Raw genomic sequence first — 22,867 nt, 5'->3', positions numbered from 1 at the left:
ATTGTTTACTGTAACTGTCCAACCAAAGCTTAACATCTAAGGCAGAGGTAGTCTATTTTTTGTCAAGGCCCAAATTTCTTGGTCAAGATACAGTCAAGGTCCAAACTCCAGAGAAAATAATGAAAAAAAAAAAAAAAAAAGAAAAAACCTATAATGATAATACTAAGTAACTAAAAAGATTTTCAAAAGAGTATAGCAGTCTGGATTTTCCCTAGTCTAAGGAATGAAAGATAGATCCAGTGCTGCGCCATTAGCATCGGGAGAATCCTTTCAACTTTCTGTACCTTCATTTCCCCATCTGTGTAGTGGGAATATCTACTCACATCCCATAGATAAAAAATCTTTCCAACAGCTAAGGTACTTATTAGGTCCCCTTGTATCTGAGTTCAGTCTCTCAGTCTGCATTTATCCTCAACACGCACAAGGTAGGAAAGAACTAGTCTTCTCACTTTACAGATAAGGAACTGAGGTACAGAGAAGTTAAGTGACCCCTCAAAGTCACAGAGGAAGTTTGGGACAGAGCAGGGACTTGAATGCAGGTCTCCAAGTCCTAGGCTAGTACCATAACCACTGGACCATCCTCTCTCTCACTTAGGTAAAATTCTAATAATTACATTCCTATCTTATTGTCCTTGGCTTGCCATGATGAGACAGGAGGAATGAATTCATCGGCAAAAATATCCAAGAGTTTGTTTTCAAATACTGGAATTGAATACAAGTAATATAGGGATGCTTAGCCATTAACTTATCTATTTCTGTAAAACGAAGATTTTCTCTTCTTCTTCTAACAGAGGAACTGCTTTTGTTCTAACTTCTGGGTAAATGAAGTTTAACCAAATCTCAGCAAGGTCCTATCAATCTTTCTAGCCATTTGAAGCATGTAACTGCATCTTTCACCCTTTCTGAACAGAAGTAACATACACAGCATTTGTAAGTTACTTTTCCTGTGTGTGCACCATTTCCTTTGGTGCCCACCCTACATGCTTTGAATGTTTGTGGTAATTAGATTCTAACCATCCAGAAAACACAAGAAAGTTATATTCCCTCCTTAATTAGCTCTGCTTTGCCCCATGAAAACTCAACACTATCAATACATGGACAAGGGAGAGCTCATTCTCTATATTTCAGTGACTAGGACTGTGGCACAAAGCCGATATTGTCATTTGCCTATGGCAGGGGGAAGCCACTCCAAGGGATCTCTGCAAGCTGGAATCCTTAAAATGTTAACATCAAGCCAACTGGGATGACAAACACCGACTAATAAAAAAATCAGCTGCGGCATCTGTTAAAGACCAACCCCAGATCATCAGCCACGTGCCAAGTGCAAAAGTACCTTTTATACCATGCTAACCAGTCATCCCTGACTAATAAAACAATCTAACATACAATCACAGAGGGCTTTTATAGTCCCAGACTCTCTGGGGTTTTTTTTGTTGTTTTTTGGATGCAGAGAAATGCTTTTGACAAGCTTCTTGTTAGGTTGCAGAGGAAAAATATTATAGGGATCCATTTAAATAACTGTTTTCCCACATGCTTATTCTTAAACTTAAGTATATGAAAGCTAGGAAAGAAGCATGGCCATGCGGTTAAGACACTGGATTGAGACTCAGGAGACCTAAGCTCAGTTCCCAGCTCTGCGTGACCCTGAGCAAATCACTTCATCTCTCTGTGTTTCAGTCCCCCTCTATCTTCCTCCCCCTAATGCCCAAAAATCTGTCGTGTCTGTTCTGCACACCAGAACGGGTATGGTCCCTTCTACAGGTACATACAATATCTAGCGCCATGGAGGGGCGCTGTACAACAAATAAAACAGCAAGGGTCAGTATTAGGCATAGCAGAGTAAGAGATTATTCTGTACTAGCTTTGCAACACATCAGCCAAAAGAAGACCTGGAAGGGAGTAAAATACATCATCTAGCAACAGGTCCAGATAAGGAAGCAACTCCATGGTCTGATTTCTAGACCCTTTCAGCAGCACCTTCTTCCCTAAACCGTAAGATGGTCCCTGGTTAAAGGGTCATAAAAGTTGGAGGTGTGCATGCTCAGTGGACCCTATTAGAAATAGAAATGTTTAAGATTTTATCTTCAATTTATTTAAATGACCCAGAACACCTATGTCATGTTCCAGAATCATTACAGACAAGAAAACGATCACACTGAAAGGCTGAGCTGTAAAACCCCCTTAAAGCTTCCAAGACTTGGGCCACTGCACCCCGTGTGGCATCTAGAACAGCTTTATACATGCCACCTAGATTCCCATCAAGGCACAAGGTGGCTTCCATCACTGTGTAAATCTTAAAATGCAGCAGCTGCAAAGCCCAGAAAAAATCCCCAAATCCTTTAATCACCCCCACACAGCCCAAAAGCCTTCTCTTTGGGAAGCAATGTTTGCTCAGGAACAACACAACAAAAGGCGCTGCTTATAAGCGGTGCTAAATCAGCAATAAAAGGAGAAAGATGGTGAGACACTTGCAACCGCTCAGTGGGTTCACAGTAGGGTGACCAGATGTCCTCATTTTATAGGGACAGTCCCAATTTTGGGGTCTTTTTCTTATATAGGCTCCTATTACCCCCCCACCCCATCCCGATTTTCAACACTTGCTGTCTGGTCACCCTAGGGTTCAGCTTGGACTGGAGAACTGTGAGAGCCAAATTCAATACACAGGCTTACTTGGTCCCCTCCCCATGACAGTTCTAGCACTGGAACCAGTGCAGGTCATTTCTTTAGTTCTTAGAACTAAAGTTTAAAGCCAGGATTATCTGACTTATTTCTGTATCTCCTAGACACAATCTATTCTAGATCAACCATCTTGCATCTGGTTTAGTCAGTGATATGTCTGTAATTGGGACAGTTTGGAGAAAGCCAAAGAAATATCTCCCTCTCTAAATGCTCCATAATATCCCACCTAGGGAATGCATGTTAGTTAAACATATTACAACGTGCTATTTACCTCAGTTTGCAGCTTTGAGACCTCAGCTTAGCTCCCCTATTCTAAATCGCTGTGCGCATTAGGATAACAAACCCATCAGCTAGCTACACAGAATGAAGCAATATAATCTAGAAAGCAACCTGAACTGAATTCTTGTGATTCCTACTTCACCCACAATTTCCACGCAGTGGAACTCCACAGAAGTCAGCGATTTAACATAAAAGAAAGGAAAGTGCCCAATGAATATAGGATTTCATACACGAAGCAGGGAAATGTTAACAAAGCCCTTGAAGTGCATTGTTTTTTGTCAAGTATCAGGGGGGTAGCCGTGTTAGTCTGGATCTGTAAAAGCAGCAAAGAGTTCTGTGGCACCTTCTCATGCTCCAATACATTTGCTAGTCTATAAGGTGCCACAGATCACTTGACCATTGTTTTTTGTGACTCCTTGTAAGAGCTTAGGGAGACTTGGGACAGATTGATGGCATTTAAAAAAAATACCCCAGTCCTGCCTGCCTTGAATAAAGACTGTTAGCACTGTAGCATTACAACTGGCAAAGAAACTGGAATACTGGATGGAGAGTCAATAAGACATCTGGTCTCTATTACACAGTGTTGCTTTTTGTTTTCCTCAGCGTTCATGATTTACTGCATCTCATTCTAGCTCCAGATATTTTTCAGAACACACTAATCGGGACGGGGAAGGAGGAGAGAGAATAAAGCAATTTCAATATACACTGAATCAAGATTTCATCTTCAATTCTGCCTTCATTATATTGACTCTCTGCATTGCCACTCCGCTTTTCAGTGGATCGCAAAGTGCTTTACAAATAATAATCCTTACAATTTCCCCCTGAAGGTGCTATTCTTACTTTAAAAGGTGGGAAACTGAGGCACAGAGGGAAGAACTAGCCCAGGATCACATAGGGAGGCTGTAGCAGAATGCTATAAGCAGCATTTAATCAAAGACCATTATAAATTATTCCTATCTGAGAATGCATCTCTCTTTCTAGTATGAAATTCCTTTAGTAGGAGAAAAATTCTTCTCTTGGCATCAGTACAGATGGATTGCCATCCATTTTCACACCTGGCTGAACTGGATTAAACCTGAACACAATATACACGTCTCATCCATTCAAAAGCCTGACATGCTCAAGGGACAGACTCTGCCCTTAAGGCTGTACCCTGTTCTATAACAAAATATCTTCTGTGCTCTTTTTCTCAGAAACTGTACTCTCAAAAAGTATAGATTTGGCAGAATTCGATTTTTATCCTTTCATAATTTCAAAGGACAATACTGAGATTTATTTTTAAGAATTTTTTCCTACCTTTATCAATTTAAATTTTCAAAATTTCATAAAACAGTTTTAATCATTTTTTCCCCCAATTTTCATTCATTTAAATGTTCACAGTTGTGGGAAATTATGAGTGGTCAGACAATTACTTAGATGCGGATATTCAAAAAGTCTCAGCTTTATAATTGTTAAAACACAAAATCATACATTAAATAATACAAAGTGAATAGCCTTAAATCAAACTCTCAAGTTCTCAAGCAGCATTTTACCTACTCTGCCTAGCTGTCAATCTCTATCATCATGGATGGAAATATTTTTTCCATCAGTTTCTGTGCCTACGATGAAATCAACACGTACCGATAAAAATCTAACCCTTCCAAGCCTAAGAATAAATTTAAATAATAAATAGCAGAGGAATAGCAAGTTTAAGAGGCACAAGGAGGAGAGAAGATGTTTTTCAGTTGAGATGTTATGTGAGATGGGAAGTCAGCAAGGCAGAAAGATGAAGGGAGGCTATTCTGGGGGCCAGGAGACGCACAGATGAAAGGGTTTCCACACCAACGGTGATAGCGTGAATGGGCAGAAGAGGCTAGTATTAGAGTCTTGATCCTGCCTCTGACCCTGATCCAGCAAAGCAGTTAAGTACAGGCTTAATTTATCAACTCTTTGGCCAGTAGGTTCCAGGCAGTCACCTCCTCATTTCTGTATCTGACCTGCATCTCAACTGGTGTTACAATATGGGGTCCTATCCAGAGCGTGACCCATGCTATGACACTTGTAAGGTCCAGGCTAGATGCTGAAATAAGGAGCATGGATGGAACTAGCTGCATTGTGTGAATTCCCAGGTTTGTTCCTTTCCTCTATAAATCCCCAGAAAAGAAGGACAGATTCTCCCACAATACCCACCGAAAGCATTCACAGTGCAGCACAGTTTTCCGTGGTACTAAGAATCACAGAATGTGCCCATGAGAGACAGGTGGAGCCAGTAATGGCACCCAGGAGTCCTGAGTCCCAATCTCCTACTCTAACCACTAGCCTGTACTCCAGGGAGTACGATGTAAAAACATAGGACAGGAAAAGTAAAAGATGGACTGTCTCTGAGTACTCAGAGACTTCTTAATATTGGAATCGTAGTCTTTGTGGTCTGCCACGTCAAGGTCAAAGGAAACCTGTAGTTGATAGATCTGTGGACACCACGTAAAATTAATCCATCTTTTTCCCCCACTGAATCAATAGGGTCACCCCACACATGCAACAAAGCAGTACACCAAAACTCTAATGCACCTGCCCAGTAGCTGCTTTTCTCAATCAATAATTGTAGGGGGGGTTTATGCTCTATTGTAGGAGCCAGACAGAGTATCAGCTAAAGAGACTGTTCACCACTGGCTTGATCCCACTTAGATACTCAGCACCAAATACCTCATCAAATCCATTTCAGCACAAGCACAGCAGCTGGTTTTGCAAGTTTGCACTAATAATGCACTACGTGGACCTCAGATCAGGACAGAGCTCCAAATAGTTTGACAAGTGGGTTGAAGTTTCTGCTACAGTCTGACTCATAAAAAATACTCGGGTTATAAGCGCTTGACAGCTCTTCACAGTTTCGCAAGGTTTCATTTTATGCTGATTTGATTCAGCTAACTCTGCATTACTTAAATAGTAACAAGTCTGGGGCACATGCAATCAGGATGAGGCGCTACTCCTAAATCTGGATTAAAACAGATCTACTCTGCAGGATACGCAGCATGGAACAAAGACAAATGATACCAAAGATATGATAGAAATGACTTCTAATAAATCACGGCTCCACAATCACATGAGGGATAAAGACTAGCAGCAAACTCCTTGCACAAAACACTCTGCATCTCTCTGTTAATAGCAAACTATTAATGCCTTGTCCTTCCGTAGCATTCCTCAGAGGATTGGGGCCCTTTATTCACTTAGCTTCCCTACCCCACTCTGAAGAAAGGATCTCATGCTGGGGTGGAGAAACGGAGGCAACCTGGGCAAGATTACAAAGGAAGCCAAATCTCCTGACTCACAGGTCTGTACCATAAAGCCATCCTTCCTTCATTCTCTTTTCATCAGTTATAACTTGGAATGGAAAATAATTAAATCCAGTGACTTATTTTTTCCATACTAAAAAAAATGTAGTGGTCTGATTTTCAGAGGTACTGTGCTACCCCAGCTCTCACAGTGGTCAATGAGAGCTGCAGGGGCTCAATTCCTTTGGAAATGGGACCTTAATGTCCAGACTAAGCAAAATTATGAACAAGTCAGATCATCTCAGAAGGCAGAGTTGGAGACCCACCACGAACACATTTAACTGCAGCAGCAACTCAATCATCTTGCTACTTTCAAAAACACTTCAACATCCCTCTTTCATCTCAAAGTACTTTGCAAACAGTAATCACCAACCTCTTTTTAACACGGATAAATCAAAGCCTGCTCTACACAAAGCTAGGTCGACCCAGCTATGTTGCTATGGGGTGAGAAAAATAAAGAGCCCTGAGCAACGTCACTAATAACTCTAGTGCACACTGTGCTACGTCAGTGGAAGACTAGCACCTCTCGGGGGGTGGATTACCCACGTTGACTGGAGAACTCCCCCCCTCAGTATAGATAGTGTCTACACTGCAGCTGCGCTGCTGTAGCTTTTCAAGTGTAGACAAGCCCTAAGGTACAGTGGTGTAATCTGGTCTGGCAACTCCTATCTAGAGAAGCAGCCTGTCTCCGACAACGATCAGTACCAAACGCTGCAGAGGAAGAAACCCTACAGCAGGCAGTTATGGACTAAGTGCCCTGTGAGTTGCACGGATGCACAGTAGCCTTCTTAGCGCCACACAGGTGCTCAGGGAACCTGCCCAGGGACTTGCTGCGGCCGGGATAGGCCCAGCCCGGCCCTGACCCAGCCGCAACCAGGGGACCCTGGCCTGGCCCTGCCACTATACCCCTCCCCAGGCCCAAACACAGCCCCTGGGGGGAGGGGCACCTGTCCTGCAGCCCCAGCCCTGGAGTTGCTGTGGGGGGAGAGCTGGGGGGAGGGAGGGAAGAGTCCCCTCTCCCTGCCGTAGCCCCAGAACACCCTCCTGCATCCCAACTCCCTTATCCCTGGCCCCACCCGAGCCTGCACCCTCAGCCAAAGCCTTCACACGCCTGCACCCCAACCCTCTGCCCTGCCCCTGAGCCCCCTCCCACACTCCAAACCCGTCGGCCCCACCCCCATCACATGAATTTTGCTATGTGCACCAAAATGAAGATGAGGTGTCACCTCCATATTGGTGCACATAACAAAATTCATTCCGCACATTGGTGGGAAAAATTAGAAGGAACCTGGTTACGGGGAAGCCTGCCCCTAGGGAATTTCCTCCTAGCCCCTCAACAGTTAGAAGATTGTTTATGCCCTGAAGCTTGGGCTTTATATTCCTTCCAAAGCTCGTGTGTGTGTATATATATTTACTATTTTAACAAGAATATCCTGAGTTATCAATACTGGAATTAAGAGGTGAGTGACTTGCCCAGAGTTAGTCCAAGAGCTGGGAAGAGAACCCAGTAGACCAAGCTCCCAGGCCCCTGATCTGACTGTTATAATGCCTCTAACAGGAGTGGCTCATCTTTAGCTGTTCCAAACATGGAGACCCACATTTAGTGCAATCTAAGGACCACAGGACTGAAGTTTCTACTAAAATGACAGTCAGATTTCCAGAAGAGAAATCAGTCTTATTACTGGAGTCTTCTATCTCCACCAAGTGGAAGCTGAAGTCTTAGGCCCTGATTCTACAGCTGGATCCACACAGGCAGATCCCTTGCACCCACATGAACCACTGACTTCAATTATCATTACTAGATGTGGAACACTGTTAGCAATATAAAAATAGCACATTTCACCTACTCTGGCTTTATAAGCTGGGCTCTCTCTCACCTTTCCTAGACATTAACAAGACCATTAAGACAAAAGAGCAGAATGATCTGAGAAGGGACTGGGAGTAAAGACTCCCAGTCCTGTTCCCAATTCTGCAACTGACTTGCTCCGTGGCTTTGGGCAAATTATTTCACCCAGCTGTTCCTTAAGTTTTACTGTGTGTAGAACGCTTCAAGATCCTCAGACAGAAGATGCTATGAGATTGCCAAGTATTACCTGTGTCTAGATACCAGAAGATGAATGAATGGATAGTGCAACACATATTGACCATTTGACTGTAAAGCCTGCAGAACTATCAACTTGGAGCGTCTTCTGTAGGAACAGATCAGAAGAACATAATAATATCCATACTGGATCAGACCAAAGGTCCATCTAACCCAGTATCCTATCTTCTGACAGTGACCAATGCCAGGTGCCCCAGAGGGAATGAACAGAGGTAATCCAGTGATAACAGGTCTGTTGGTATATTGTCTACTGTGAAAATATAATGTTAATAAAAACTGTCTCTCAGAAGGCCACTTGCCTAGTATCATGGAATGTCAGGGTTGGAAGGGACCTCAGGAGGTATCTAGTCCAATCCCCTGCTCAAAGCAGGACCAATTCCCAGACCCCTAAACGGCCCCCTCAAGGATTGAATTTACAACCCTGGGTTTAGCAGGCCAATGCTCAAACCACTGAGCTATCCCTCCCCCCTATATCAGATAATGTTTAAAATCCTTAAGTAGTTCTTTCTGGCATTTACAAAGCGCAGGAAGGGCAAGATGACTCAGTGGAATGGTATTGGGCTACAAAGCCCTCCACATCTAAGCTGTTCAAATTCAGCCCTGGTCAGTAAGGACTGAGGGATGTTATCTGAGGGCCGACAGAATGAGCTAGGGGTGGGGTCTCAGTCCAGTTCCTAAAAAACAATCATCATATCAGAAGACCCAGCACTACAAGGATTTGCAGCAGGGAAGTAAATGACTGACTGGAATATAGGACTGACAAGTCATTTAATGGTTAATGTTGAAATCAGGATTGAAGCAAAGCATAGGAGATGCCTGTATTGCCACTGTTCATACTGTACCTGGTTAAAGGGATATTCACAGGACTTTGGTCTCTGTGCACCAAATCAATCCAGCATCTTTCACCAGCACCACCCTCTGTTTCTTTCTCTCTCTCTCTCTCACACACACACACACACACACTCACTATATTTCTGGGAGATTATGAAGTGTTTAAAACAGAAGGTCTGATTGCTTGGGGATAACGAATTATGAACGAACCCATCAGTCTGTTGCGTACCTGGTGCAATCGTATCCAACAAAGCAGCTTCTCCCTCCTCAAATGCACACACATAAATATGATCGAGCTATTCATCTTTGGCAATGCAGACTCAAGTGGATTCCCAGAGATGATTCTAATCAGCTGTTTGAAGGAGGAGAGAAAAAAAGATGCTACTCAGGCATAAAGAGATTCTCTTGTAACTGAAATAGACCAAACAAGCTCTGGCTGCTGCTTGGCTGCATTTGATAATAATCCATAGCTGTTTGAATAATAAATACCAGCACTTGTAAGTCTGCAGCCCAATTGAAACCATCACCCCTGGAAAACCTGCTTTGTCCATCCCCCAGAATCCCTCCTCATCACCTTTACAAACGCTCCTTTAAGCCCTTATGTTTTCTCTTTTTCAAAAGAGGGTGAAATTTAGCTGCTACAGCATGAGACTGGTTACAAATCACATCAGAAAAAGGCAGGGCTAACCACATCACAGAGAACAAGCTCTTCTGGAGCTCAGAGGTCTGGGGGCGGGCGGCAGAATTAATTCAAAGCAATAGCTAGAAATGCCAACACAAGAATCACCACAGCCTTCCCCTGCCAGCAACTGGAAGGAAATTAAAGAGACACCAGAACAATTCCTGTCTCCAGTCCCAGCTTTGGGAAATTTCTTTTTGCCCTGGGCTGTTACTGTCAGTGGCTTAGCACCAGTTATGCTACCATAAAGAATTACAAGCCAGTTCACTGAGTGGGAAGAAGGGGGGGCCACCCCAGAAAAGAGGAGAATAAATCCCTGGAAAAGGGAGATGGTTACACAAGGGCAGAGAAATTCAATCACTGGAAGAAGAATCCCAGAAAGGCTGCCTAGATAGAGGGAGGAAACTGTAACTCCAGAGCAGGCAGTGCAGGAACTGGAGAATACCCCAGGGAGGGGAGGAAAAGGGGGGGGGGGGGACACAAGGGGCTAATTATGGGGAAATCCCAACAAGGGACAGCTAAGGATGAGGGGCCTGGATGGCAGATCCAGTAATGGGGAGAATAGGAGAGATTTCACTATGGGAGAAGGAGGCTGGGGGACTCTGTTCAGAGCAACCCGGGGAAAAGGTTTCAGGATGTCCTAGTTGGGGAGGGGGGCAGCTGGAGGTGGGACAGCATAGAGACTTCAAGGGTGGCAGCAACCTTGGAGGCAAAGACGCATGAGGGATCCTCAGGGAGACATGGACACAAAGTGTGGGGGGGGGGGAGAAAGGAGAGTGTTTGCGTGATCCCAATGAAATGGGCCCCACTGGGCAGGGGGAAGATGGAGGAACTAGAAGGAGGACTCAAGGAGAGGGGGCCGGGGGATGATATGGGGCTCTAAGAGGGATGGAGGGGCATAGTTCTTGGTGCAGGGGGAAGGCTGGAGAGGGGGCTGGAGGGGACACAGAATGGGAGAAGGGGACACTGAGTGAGAGGGGGTGAGCAGGCCGGAGGGGGTGAGGAGAAGCTGGAGAATTAGGGGGGGAACCTTGGCAGGTGGGGGCACGGGGAGGCAAGAGGAGTCTGGAAAGGCAATGAGGGGGAATTGGAGGGAGAAAGGAGGCAGGGGACCGAGAGGGGGTTGCGGGTTTGGGGGCAGTCGGTGGGGTTAGACAGAGGACCCTCAGACAGGGGCTCTTGGGGGAAAGTGGGGGGGCAGGGGACCCAGAGAAGGAGTTGTGGGTACGCTTCCGGAAGGAAAGAGCGGCAGCGTGCCGGGCGTAACCATGACACCAGACAGCAGGTTTGCAGGATAAGGGGAAGGGGACTCCAGAGAGCCCAGGGTTGCAAGGAAAGTGAGACACGGGGGCAGTGGAGGAACGCACAGCAGGGGAGGGTTTACGGGGGCAGGGGACCCGGAAGGAGTGTGCTGCTTTTCGGCGAGGCCCCTCGCCCCGCACACAAGGCCCTGTCCCTGCCCCACGCCCCCCCCGGCGGCGGGCTATCCTGGGGGTCTTGAAGGGCACCAGTTTGGGGGTTGCAAGGGACCCAGCCCGCGGGCAGTGGGGAGAGCTGTGGGGACGCGCAGGACCACGCACGCAGGCGCCAACCCTTCGCCTCTCGTCCTAGCGCGCTCTCCTTCTCCCTCTTGCCGAAATGCCCCTCCCATGCCAATCGGGCAGTCGTCGGGTGCAGGGGCCCAGATAAGAGAGGCAGGGGACCCAGCGGGGGAGTTGTCAGACGGCAGTTCAGGCGGTGCATGGCGACGCAGCGGGGGGGGGTGAGGGGGGGTAACGGGGCGAAACAGGGGAATCAGTGGGGGGAGGCTGAGGAGCCAGTTGGGGGTGCAGGGGAGCCAGCGGGGGGGGTTGCAGGCAAGTCGATGGGGGCAGGAGGGACCCTATGAGGAGGGGGTTGGCCAGCCCCATGGGCCAGACTCTGAGCTCAGAACGTCGAGACCATCCAGCCATGCTGGGAGCTGCTGCCTGCTAAACCCCTTTGAAAACGTGGCCCTTCCCTGGGTGTCTAAATGGGAGCTGAGCTCTGGGAAATCTTACCTTGATGGTGGGAGCTTGGAAAGGAGATCTGAGATTCCAGCGAATGGAACCTCCCCACTGGGCCCCTTGTTCAGCCAATGTGAGTGCAAAAAAAACCAATTACGCCTGGTCTAAACCTGCCCGGCAGCTCGGGAGTTAAAACCAGCCCAGCTATTTCTGGCTTCCAGAGTGAATTTCCCATGGTAAGTTAAATGGATGAACAGGGCCTGACCCCACAGCATGGGCAGCAGCAGCTGCAGGAATAGCAGAAGCAGCTTGCCAGCCATCGCAATGCTTTCCAGTAATGGCCATGCCACCTTAGTTACCCTCCCAAGTCACCTACCCCCAGCAGAATGCCAGCAGCTGGCATTGCCCTTGGAGTACACACCGAGCCTCAGGGACTCATTAGCTAATGTTTATGAATGGCTGCAGTGATTCTATTCAGGGTCACTTGGGAGCTGTTCTAATTTTGGTCCGAGGCTGCTGGCTCATCACACAGCATTGGTAAAGGCTGCAGCTCGTGAAAAAAGCCTGTGTGAGGTGGGTAGCAGGGTCTCTGCTTAACAAAGGGGCCTAGAGATGGGAAGTGACTTGCCCAGGGTCATACTGCACATCAGTGGCAGAGCTGAAATTAGAACCCATGAATCCTGGTGCCTCATCCCTTGCTCTGGCCATTATGCCACACTCCCATCTGGAGGTGGGGGCAGAACCCAGGCATCCAGCTGCCCAGGTCCCAGCTCTAACCCCTAGACTCTTCTTCCGTCCCAGAGCAGGGAACAGAACCCCCCAGTCCTGACCCCCCAGCACCCATATTCTAACCACTAGCTCCCCACTCCTTTCCCATAACTCAGGTGTCCTGACTCCCAGCCACTGCTCTAACCACTAGACCCCACTCCCAACCCAGAGTTGGGAATGGAACCCAAGAGTCCTGGCACCCTTTCTTAGCCTGTGCTTTAAGCCACGAACCCATCCTCCCACTCGAGAGGTCAGGTCTGACCTACATTCAAAACTCGTTCTGCTGGTTCTCGGGCAGGGATCGGAGAGCGGCCCGGCGGGGGTCAGGGGGTGTTGGGGGGCAGAGGAGCCCTGCAGGGGGCGCAGGGTGAGCGAGGGGTCCCCTATGGGGGGTCCCCTCCCCCCGACGCGGAGCCCGCCCTGTCACTCACCTGCCGGCGGGGGACGCGGCTTCCTCCCCGGCCGGGACCCGCCGGCAGCAGCCGCCGCAGCCTCCGCACAGGAGCAGGCCCCAGCTCCGGGGCTGCCCAGCGCGCCGCCTGAGGGGCCTTCACACACCCCACACCCCGGGGACGGAGCGATGCGCCGCAAAAATTACCCCGAGCCAGAGTCCCCTTCCCGCGCGCTCACGGGGGACCCCCTCCCCTTCCCTCCTCGCAGGTGGAGGTGCTACGACGTAAGGACCCCGGCCACCCATAGAAACCTATGGGCTCTGCAGGGGTGGCTACTTCACTGCCTGATCAGAAAGGGGCCCAGGCGCGTCCATGGCTCAGGCAGGCTGCAGCTGGGGCAGCAGGACTGGTGGTTGGGGGCGTTGCACAAGAGAGACAAACTGCATGTGACACAAACGCAGCACAGGGCTGTGCAGGGACTCCGAGTGGAGTTGTGGGCAAAGACAATTGTGCAAGTTTGGGCATGTTTCAGTATTGCACTTCTTTAGTAGCCATAAACTTTGCAACATCAGTTGGAGGGGTTACCCACAGGTTTTCAGGGGAGTTTGGTCACCGTCCATGGAACAGGTCCCCCTCCCACGCCTTTGTATTTTTTGTTGTTGTTTGCTCCAGTTTTGTAATTGGGGGTGGCTGTGGGATTAGAAACTCTAAAGTTTTTAGTGTTTGTATTTTTTTTTTTGAGGGGACAGAATTTCGGTTTGCTTTTCATTAACCATACATCTCGCACTTTTTCGGTTGGGAAGTATTTTTAGTAGCTAAAGCCTCCATCCTGCAAAGACTTGCACAGCGCTTGGCTCTAGGCATTGTGGGTAGTAAGAATACTTTAGCTGTTATCTAGTACTATTCATCAGGAGACCTAAAGGTGCTGTATCATTTCCCTCACTTTGCAGAGAGGGGAAATGAGGGTAAGTGACTGGTCACCTGGCACACCCCAGAATAAATCCACATTTCCCAACCCCAGGTCAGCAGTCTAGCCACTACACCACACTGCCTGGTGCTATAATACTCAAAAGGACAACTCAGAGTGTGTAAAGTTAAGCACACTGATAGAGCCCAGATCCTGCAAATACATGCATGCTTAACTTTACTATGATGAGTATTGGGGCTCAAGGAATGTTTTTACATTCCTAGCTGATGCAGCAAGCACAGGGGTGCCGGGGCTATGAACTGCTAAGCCTAGCGGTAGGGTGATCAGACAGCAAATGTGAAAAATCGGGATGGGGTGGGGGGGTCATAGGAGCCTATATAAAAAAAAGACCCCCAAATCGGGACTGCCCTCATAAAATCAGGACATCTGGTCACCCTACCTAGAGGTGCCAGTACTTAGTCCTGGCAGGCACTGGCACAAATTAATCACTGGATGAGTAGCCCCATTGGACTTGGTGGAGCTGCAGATAGGAGTGGAGTTAAAGCATGTGTGTAAAGGTTTGTAGGATCAGAGCCTAAGTTGCTGGTTTGACTTGCGGTTGCAGCAATGTTTGGCTGATCATTATTATGTGTAGTTTCATTATTGTATTATTATTCATCAACTTTGGAGTTATTAATTATTTGAATGGTGGCGGGTGGTATGAATATTGCAGTCTCTGGTGTGCATTTTCATTTGTATTTTGGATCGCAGTATTTTACTTTCTACAGTGTTGCAATTTTGGATTGCTGCTAAATTGGCATTCTTGAGTCCCTAGTTCTTTCGCAACTCGGAGTGAAATTTTCAAAGATGACTAAGTGATTTAGATGCCTACGTGCCATTGACTTTCAATGACACATAGCTGTCAGAGGCCCAGGGGACTTAGGTGCCTTAGTTCCCTTGAGGCTCTGTGCCTCAGGAATCTGTCTCTTGAAAATGACACCTAGAGCAGTATGGATTAAGTTGTACTAAGTCACTTAAGTGCTTTTGAAAATTTCACCTTTAACAGGAATTTGCTCCCACAGCTAATGTTTGTTGCTGCAGTTTTCATTGGGATGTTGTGCTTGTCAGAGTTTTTCAAAGTGAATTGGAAATGTGCAAGTGCCAGAATATTATGATTTCACATGTACTTAGCAGTAGTGCCTAAAGATCAACAAGTTTGGACCCCACTGTGCATAGGGGTTGTATTGATATTAAATGACAGCCCATACCCCAAAGAGTTTACAATCTAAAATACAAGACAGCAGAGGCAAATGAGAATATATATTCCCCCTCTTGTTCCTGTGCAAGGCTGGATGTGGCAGTGGATCTGTAGTAATATTGAGTTCATATACCAGGTTTATAGGCACATTGAAAGTAAGTAGAGAATGAGACGTAGAGGAGATGGACTGTTCTACTGCTCCTTCTCAAACTCAGGATTTATTTTTGAATAGGAAGATGTACAGCTAAATATAAAGATGCTTGGCTGTGGTGGGTCTCTGAGGTCTTTGGGTTGCTTTATTATATGGTATTTCAATATATTTGTTGTTAAATGCTGGATGCTGAAGAATACAGAGCTAAGGCCTTGATTCTGCAAAGACTTAAGCACAGACTTAACTTCATGGACCGAGTCTAGTCCCAATGGGACTTAAGCACATGTTTAAATGCTTTGCCGAATAGGAATAGATTTAAATATGTGTTTAGGTGACATGGGACCATGGTGATTCAGTCTCCTATCTTGTAGCCTAGGAACACACCAAACTATAGTTGCTTTGTAACATCTCTCACTGTGTGAAGCTGACCTTTGTGTGTGTGTGTTGTTAGGATGGCAACCTCTGAAAAATCCCATAGCCATGGAAATGCAGCCCACTCGGGGGTGAGTGCCAGCATGACTACTTGGCTTGAGAAGGAGGGAAGGGAAACTGGCCAAGAGTACAAACCACACACTTTCCGCCCTTATAAAAGGTGTGAGGACAACCGGCAGGTTTGGGTCACAAGTCTAACCCATTCTCAGATGTCTGTGAACCCTCTGAAGCATGAATAATGCAATCACACTCCTCAAGACCTGATAGTAACAATAAAGTTTCCTAATAATATTTAGCTTCCATCTAAGTACTTGACATCAGTAGATCTCACAGTACTTTAAAGGAGGTCACGGTCATGATCTCCATCCCTTTGTTACCTATAGGGAAACTGAGGCACAGAGGGGAGACTTGCCCAAAGTCATTAGACCCCAGGACTCCTGGGTCCCAGTCCAGTATTCTAGCTGCTAGGCCAGACGGAACCTTGTCTCCCCTGCCAAGGAGTGCACAAATGTGTGAGTCTGTTTCTTTCTGTGGGAGAAGATTCCCATCCTGGATCCCCTCTAGTGGGGAGACGGGAGCTCAGTCTGTCCTCGGCCCCTTTGCTGAAGCGGCCAGCGAATGGGGGAGCAGGTAGAGCCCTTAGTGTTGGTGGTCTGGATGGCTTAGATACTGATTGCTACCAACCTGGCAGGACTCGAATCTGTGTCTGTTTGTCCTGTGGGCAAGATGAGTTCCATGGGTCTCAGCCCAGTTCATGGTGAAGAGCAGTTCCTGTTGTCGGGGGGCTCTGCAGGGAGTCCCAAGGATTGCATGGGAGGCCAAACTTCCCTCTCCGCCCGAGGAGTTAATCCTGAATGAGCTGGGAAGGGGGGGAAACTGGCACTCCCATTGCCTGTGCTCATGTTGTGCAGTGGCACCTCCCAGTCTAGCAGTCAGCCAGCTGGGCCAATCCAGCCCCATGGGCCAGACTCTGAGCTCAGAACGTCGAGACCATCCAGCCATGCTGGGAGCTGCTGCCTGCTAAACCCCTTTGAAAACGTGGCCCTTCCCTGGGTGTCTAAATGGGAGCTGAGCTCTGGGAAATCTTACCTTGATGGTGGGAGCTTGGAAAGGAGATCTGAGATTCCAGCGAATGGAACCTCCCCACTGGGCCCCTTGTTCAGCCAATGTGAGTGCAAAAAAAACCAATTACGCCTGGTCTAAACCTGCCCGGCAGCTCGGGAGTTAAAACCAGCCCAGCTATTTCTGGCTTCCAGAGTGAATTTCCCATGGTAAGTTAAATGGATGAACAGGGCCTGACCCCACAGCATGGGCAGCAGCAGCTGCAGGAATAGCAGAAGCAGCTTGCCAGCCATCGCAATGCTTTCCAGTAATGGCCATGCCACCTTAGTTACCCTCCCAAGTCACCTACCCCCAGCAGAATGCCAGCAGCTGGCATTGCCCTTGGAGTACACACCGAGCCTCAGGGACTCATTAGCTAATGTTTATGAATGGCTGCAGTGATTCTATTCAGGGTCACTTGGGAGCTGTTCTAATTTTGGTCCGAGGCTGCTGGCTCATCACACAGCATTGGTAAAGGCTGCAGCTCGTGAAAAAAGCCTGTGTGAGGTGGGTAGCAGGGTCTCTGCTTAACAAAGGGGCCTAGAGATGGGAAGTGACTTGCCCAGGGTCATACTGCACATCAGTGGCAGAGCTGAAATTAGAACCCATGAATCCTGGTGCCTCATCCCTTGCTCTGGCCATTATGCCACACTCCCATCTGGAGGTGGGGGCAGAACCCAGGCATCCAGCTGCCCAGGTCCCAGCTCTAACCCCTAGACTCTTCTTCCGTCCCAGAGCAGGGAACAGAACCCCCCAGTCCTGACCCCCCAGCACCCATATTCTAACCACTAGCTCCCCACTCCTTTCCCATAACTCAGGTGTCCTGACTCCCAGCCACTGCTCTAACCACTAGACCCCACTCCCAACCCAGAGTTGGGAATGGAACCCAAGAGTCCTGGCACCCTTTCTTAGCCTGTGCTTTAAGCCACGAACCCATCCTCCCACTCGAGAGGTCAGGTCTGACCTACATTCAAAACTCGTTCTGCTGGTTCTCGGGCAGGGATCGGAGAGCAGAGGAGAACTCCACGCCACCTAGGAGACCTGCACTAGGCGATTCACTGGAATGTCCCAAGGTTTCCCACGGCCGCGGAGCACCCCCCAAGGAGAAGGGCTGGATCCTTTTGGATCCAAATACCTGAGGGATCTGCTCCTAACCTGCTCTCTGTCTCCTTGTCTATGACTCCCTGCAGATTGCACTTCACAGGCTATAGCGAGCTGTGCTCAGACTGGTCCAGTGCTGTCGTTAATAATCATTTGTAATGTTATTAAGTGTATTATGGTAGCACCCAGAGGCCCCAACTGAGATGAGGGACCATGATGGCAGGGAGTGGTTAATTTGCGCCAGAGCTTGCAAGGGCTGGGGCTGAGCCCCGGCACCTCTGGACTTGGCAGTTCAGAGCCCCGGCACCTCTGGGCTTGCAACATCAATTATGAAAGTAAAAAAAATGGCTTGGGGCCTGGCATCTAATTGCTTGAGCCCCGGCAGCTCTTTCATTACAAATTAAGTGCTGGTGCCAGATGCTGAACAGACATAGAGTGAGAGACACCCCCAGCCCTGAAGCGGTCACCGTGTGGAGGGACAAAGGGTGGGCTGGGACATAGATGTGGAAAGTGACTTGCCTAACGTCACACAGAAGGTCAATGACAAAGCCAAGACCAGAACTGAGGTGTCCTTGGTCGCAAGCCCGTGTTGTAACCACTAGGTCCCACTCTCTCCCAGAGCTGTGAATGAGACTCAGGGTTCCTAGCCACAACTTGCTTGGCACTTCTAAATGGTATAGCAGGTCCCAGGCATACCTTGAACATATAGCAGCACAGCAGGTGGCTTGTACTTGAAGTACCTTCATAGACCATCCATCAGCATGACAGGTGGGTTCTACCTGGATGTACCTAGAACACTGAGCAGCACAGCAGGTGTGATCCACTTGGACTTATCCAGAATGTTCAGCAGCATAGCAGGTGGGTTCCACCTGGACGTACCAGTCCATCCAGCAGCTCAACAGGCCGGTTCTACCTGGACATACCAAACCATCCAGCACCACAACAGGCAGGTTCTACCTGGACGTACCGGACCATCCAGCACCACTACAGGCTGGTTCTACCTGGACGTACCGGACCATCCAGCACCACGACAGGCGGGTTCTACCTGGACGTACCGGACCATCCAGCAGCACGACAGGCGGGTTTTACTTTGACGTACCAGACCATCCAGCAACACAACAGATGGACGTACCGGACCATCCAGCAGCACGACAGGTAGGTTCTACGTGGACATACTGGTCCATCCAGCAGCTCAACAGGCGGGTTCTACCTGGACTGTCCAGCAGCAGCGGTTGATGTGTGCCGGCAGGTGCTGTGTTTAGCCATTCACAGCAGAATTGGGAGCCCAGGGGCAGCATCTAACCCCAGACCTTCAGGTTCCCTCCATATCCGTGGCCTGATGCAGCAGCAGCTGATTGCCTTTGAGCTGGAGCTCGTCCTCCTAGGCTGACCTCAGGAGGGGTTTCCAGTGTAGGGGAGCCACCCTCCCTGGAGATTTCCACAAGATAAAGTGGGTCACTCCCAGGACTTTGCTAATCTACCTGACTCACTGGGGAAACACTGATTCACTCCCAGCAGATCGCCCCCGGGAGGAGGGGCAGGAGAGTAAAGCACCTACAATTACCAACCTCCCGTGCCCTACAGCACCCCACCCCCATCCTCTTCACACATCGATCTGCCTGTAAATAACAGCAGGGACGCAAATCAGCCTTCCCCACACACACACCCAGCTGCTTTGGGGAAGTGTCTCCTTGCCTGGATCTCTGCCCCCGGGCACTGCAGGGCTAAGCTGTAGGCAGGGCACACAGGCTTTTAGGAGCTCAGGGGAAAACCTGAAACTGCGTCACTCACCCCACACGCACCCTGCAGTGAGGACTTCTGTCCCACAGGGCTGGGCCCTGCTCCCTGGAGAGGGGCGGCCGGGCCAAACCTGAGTGGTGCTCCGTCACTCACTCAATTTCCACAGGTTTGGGTCCCTCTCGAACAGGGGGCTAGGGCAAACTGCCCATGTTGCCCCCCCTCCTCACAACACACACTCCCGGGCAGCCCTGACTGCAGAAAGGGTTCAGGATGGAGAGGGGAGAAAACCAAGGAGGGGGTGGTTATTTGGGGATGGCCCAGGTTAAAGGGAGCAAGGGGGAATGGGTAGGATGGATCTCGGAGACCCAGCAGGATCAATCAGCTGATGGGAGATGCAGCGAGGACAGGGGAGTTGGGAGAGGATTCAAAAAAGAACTAGGTAAGTTCATAGCCAGGATGGACAGGGATGGTGTTCCTAGCCTCTCTTTGCCAGAAGCTAGGAATGGGCCACAGGGGCTGGATCACTCAACGATTGCCTGTTCTGCTCATTCCCTCTGGGGCACCTGGTGCTGGCCACTGTCAGAAGACAGGATACTGGACTAGATGGACCCTTGGTCTGACCAGTCTGGCCGTTCACACATTCTCATGAGAGGATGAGCGAAAAGAATGGATCACACCTGACCACTCTTGGTCACCTGGCTTAATACACAACTGGACGGTACCCAGACAGGATGGAGATGAGGGCCAGGTAAGACACTGCATAGAATGGAATGGGCCTTGAACTGGACTTAGGACACCTGGATTCTCTTCCTGGCTCTGTTATGGACCTGCTGGGTGACCTGGGGCAAGTTCTTTCCCCACTCTGTGCCTCAGTTTCCCCTCCCATCCTGTGTCTATACAAACTGTGAGCTTGCCAAGGCCAGGACTGTCTCTCACTCTGTGGCTGTGCAACACCCGGCACAATAGAGCCCTGATGTGGGCTAGCGCTTCCCTGATGTCCCACTTGTGAGCAGTCTGGGATCTGGAAGCAACGTAGCTTCCAGCAGAGCCCCTTGCCTCTCCACAGCTGCTCAGAAGTGTTCATGCAAAACCTTTTGTGTTGGTGTGGGACTGTGGGGGCTGGGTGGGCGTGACGCGTCTCTGTGGGTGAATATGAACAAGAGCAAAAGTGTGAGCTAGAGAGTCTGTGAGTGAAGGGTGAGTATCTGATAAGGAAGCATGTGCATGTGCACATGTGTGTTTGTGTGTGCATGCATATGTGCATGTATATGCATATGTGCACATAGAATCATAGAATCAAAAGGTTGGAAGGGACCTCATGAGGTCATCTAGTCCAACCCCCTGCTAAAGGCAGGACCACTTTCCCTAAATAATCCCAGCCAGGGTGCGGTCTAGCCGGACCTTAAATAGAAGAGGCGAGCCTGGATTTGCGCTTGGAGCCCATGGGAGCTCGTGCCTCTAGGCTGAGCGTGACCCTCAGGAAGGGGTTCCAGTGTAGGGGAGAGCGCACTGTCTCAGCCTTGGAGATTTCCACAAGTAAAGTGGGGCCACGTCCCAAAGCGATTGCTAAATATCTAGAATCTAGACTTGCACTGGGGAAAGACACTCGATTCACTGGAGTGCTCCCAGCAGATCGCACCCCGGGAGGAGGGGCAGGAGAGTAACAGCACGCTACAATTAACGCAAACCTCTTGTCCCGTGTCCATACACGGACAACCGCCCACCTCGCCACCTCTTCCACACATCGATCTGCCTGGTAAATAACAGCACCGGGACAGCGGCAAAATTACCAGCCTCTCCCCACACGACACGCACCACAGCTGCTCTTTCGGGGAAGTGTCCTCCTTGCCTGGACCTCTGCCCGCCCGAGGGCTCGCCAGGCCCTTCAAGCTGTAGAGAAGGGGCCACACACTAGGGTGTTCTAGGAAGCTCAGTGGGAAAACCGTGAAACTAGCGGGGGCGTTGCTGGGGCACGGCGCGGTAGAGTGGCCCAGGGGCAGGGTGGTTACTGACGCACCCTGCAGTGAGGGAAGACTTCATGGTTGGTGCCCACAGGGAGGTCGCGCCTTTGGTGAGCTGTGGCGCGGGCTGCCCTGGAGAAGGGGCGGGCCGGGGCGGGAGGCAAACCTGAGTGGTGTGCCCGTCACTGCACACTCAATTGTCCAGCTAGAGGGTTTGTGGGAAGGTGCCCTCCTGGAACAGGGGGGCTTGGGGGCAAACTGCCCAGTGTTGCCCAAGGGTAATGGAAGACCCACCAGAGCCCATGTAGCCGATGGCCCACTCTCTTCTACCCACTACAGGACAAGTGCGCGGATGTGCACACTGCAGACGCGCCCGGGACCAGGCACCGCTGACTTGTGGCAGCGCGGCACCGAAGGGTTCAGGGCCATTTGGAGAGGGAGAAAACAAGGGAGGAGAGGGTGGTATGATATTGGGGTGGAGGCCCAGGTTTAGAAGGAGCAAGGGGACGATGGGTCAGCGATGGTATCTCGGTGGATACCATGCAGGATGCAGAGCAGCTGATGGAATGCAGCGGAGACCGGGGGGCTTGGGAGAGGATTCAGAAGAATATGGTAAAGTTCATAATGGCACAGGATAGGAACAGGGGAATGGGTGTCGTCCATTAGCTCTTGCCAGAAAGCTAGAATGGGCCACAGGGGCTGATCACTCAACGATTGCTGTTCTGCTCAGTCCCTCTGGGGCATCCTGGGTGCTGGCCACTGTCAGAAGACGGATACTGGACTAGATGGACCCTTGGTCTGACCAGTCTGGCTCGGCCTTCACGTATCACAATTCTCTATGAGAGGGATGGAGCGAAAGAATGGATCACAACCTGACACTCTTGGTCACCTGGCTTAATACACGAACTGGACGTACCGCAGACAGGATGGGGATGAGGGCAGGTAAGCACACTGCATAGAATGGCATGGGCTTGAACTGGACTTTAGGACACCTGGATTCTCTCTGGCTACTGTATGGACTGCTGGGTGAACCTGGGCAAGTTCTTTCCCCACTCGTGCCTTCAGTCCCCTCACCTCCCTGTGTCTATACAAACTGTGAGCTTGCCAAGGCCAGGACTGTCTCTCACTCTGTGGCTGTGCACACCCGGCACAATAGAGCCTGATGTGGGCTAGCGCTTCCTCTGATGTCCCACT

At 49.4% G+C, this 22,867-nt stretch overlaps 1 protein-coding gene across 2 annotated transcripts in view; it reads right to left on the bottom strand.

Moving 5' to 3' along the window:
- Positions 1 to 13,167, bottom strand: part of PI4KB (phosphatidylinositol 4-kinase beta) — a 59,051-nt gene extending 45,884 nt beyond the window's left edge. The window contains exons 1-2 of one of the 2 annotated variants that reach the window (XM_032781246.2): positions 13,062 to 13,167; positions 9,428 to 9,550 (exon numbers count right to left, since the gene is read on the bottom strand). The gene's annotated coding sequence lies outside the window, so the exon portion shown is untranslated. The remainder of the gene's footprint in view (positions 1 to 9,427; positions 9,551 to 13,061) is intronic. The other variant, XM_032781245.2, reaches the window with a different exon arrangement.
- Between the last annotated feature and the right edge of the window lie 9,700 nt (positions 13,168 to 22,867).

The sequence above is a fragment of the Chelonoidis abingdonii genome, chromosome 11 (genome assembly GCF_003597395.2).
Source record: "Chelonoidis abingdonii isolate Lonesome George chromosome 11, CheloAbing_2.0, whole genome shotgun sequence".
Taxonomy (NCBI): Eukaryota; Metazoa; Chordata; order Testudines; family Testudinidae; genus Chelonoidis; species Chelonoidis abingdonii.
The sequence above is the reverse complement of the archived record's forward strand: the minus strand, read 5'-3'. Positions and strand labels throughout refer to the sequence as shown.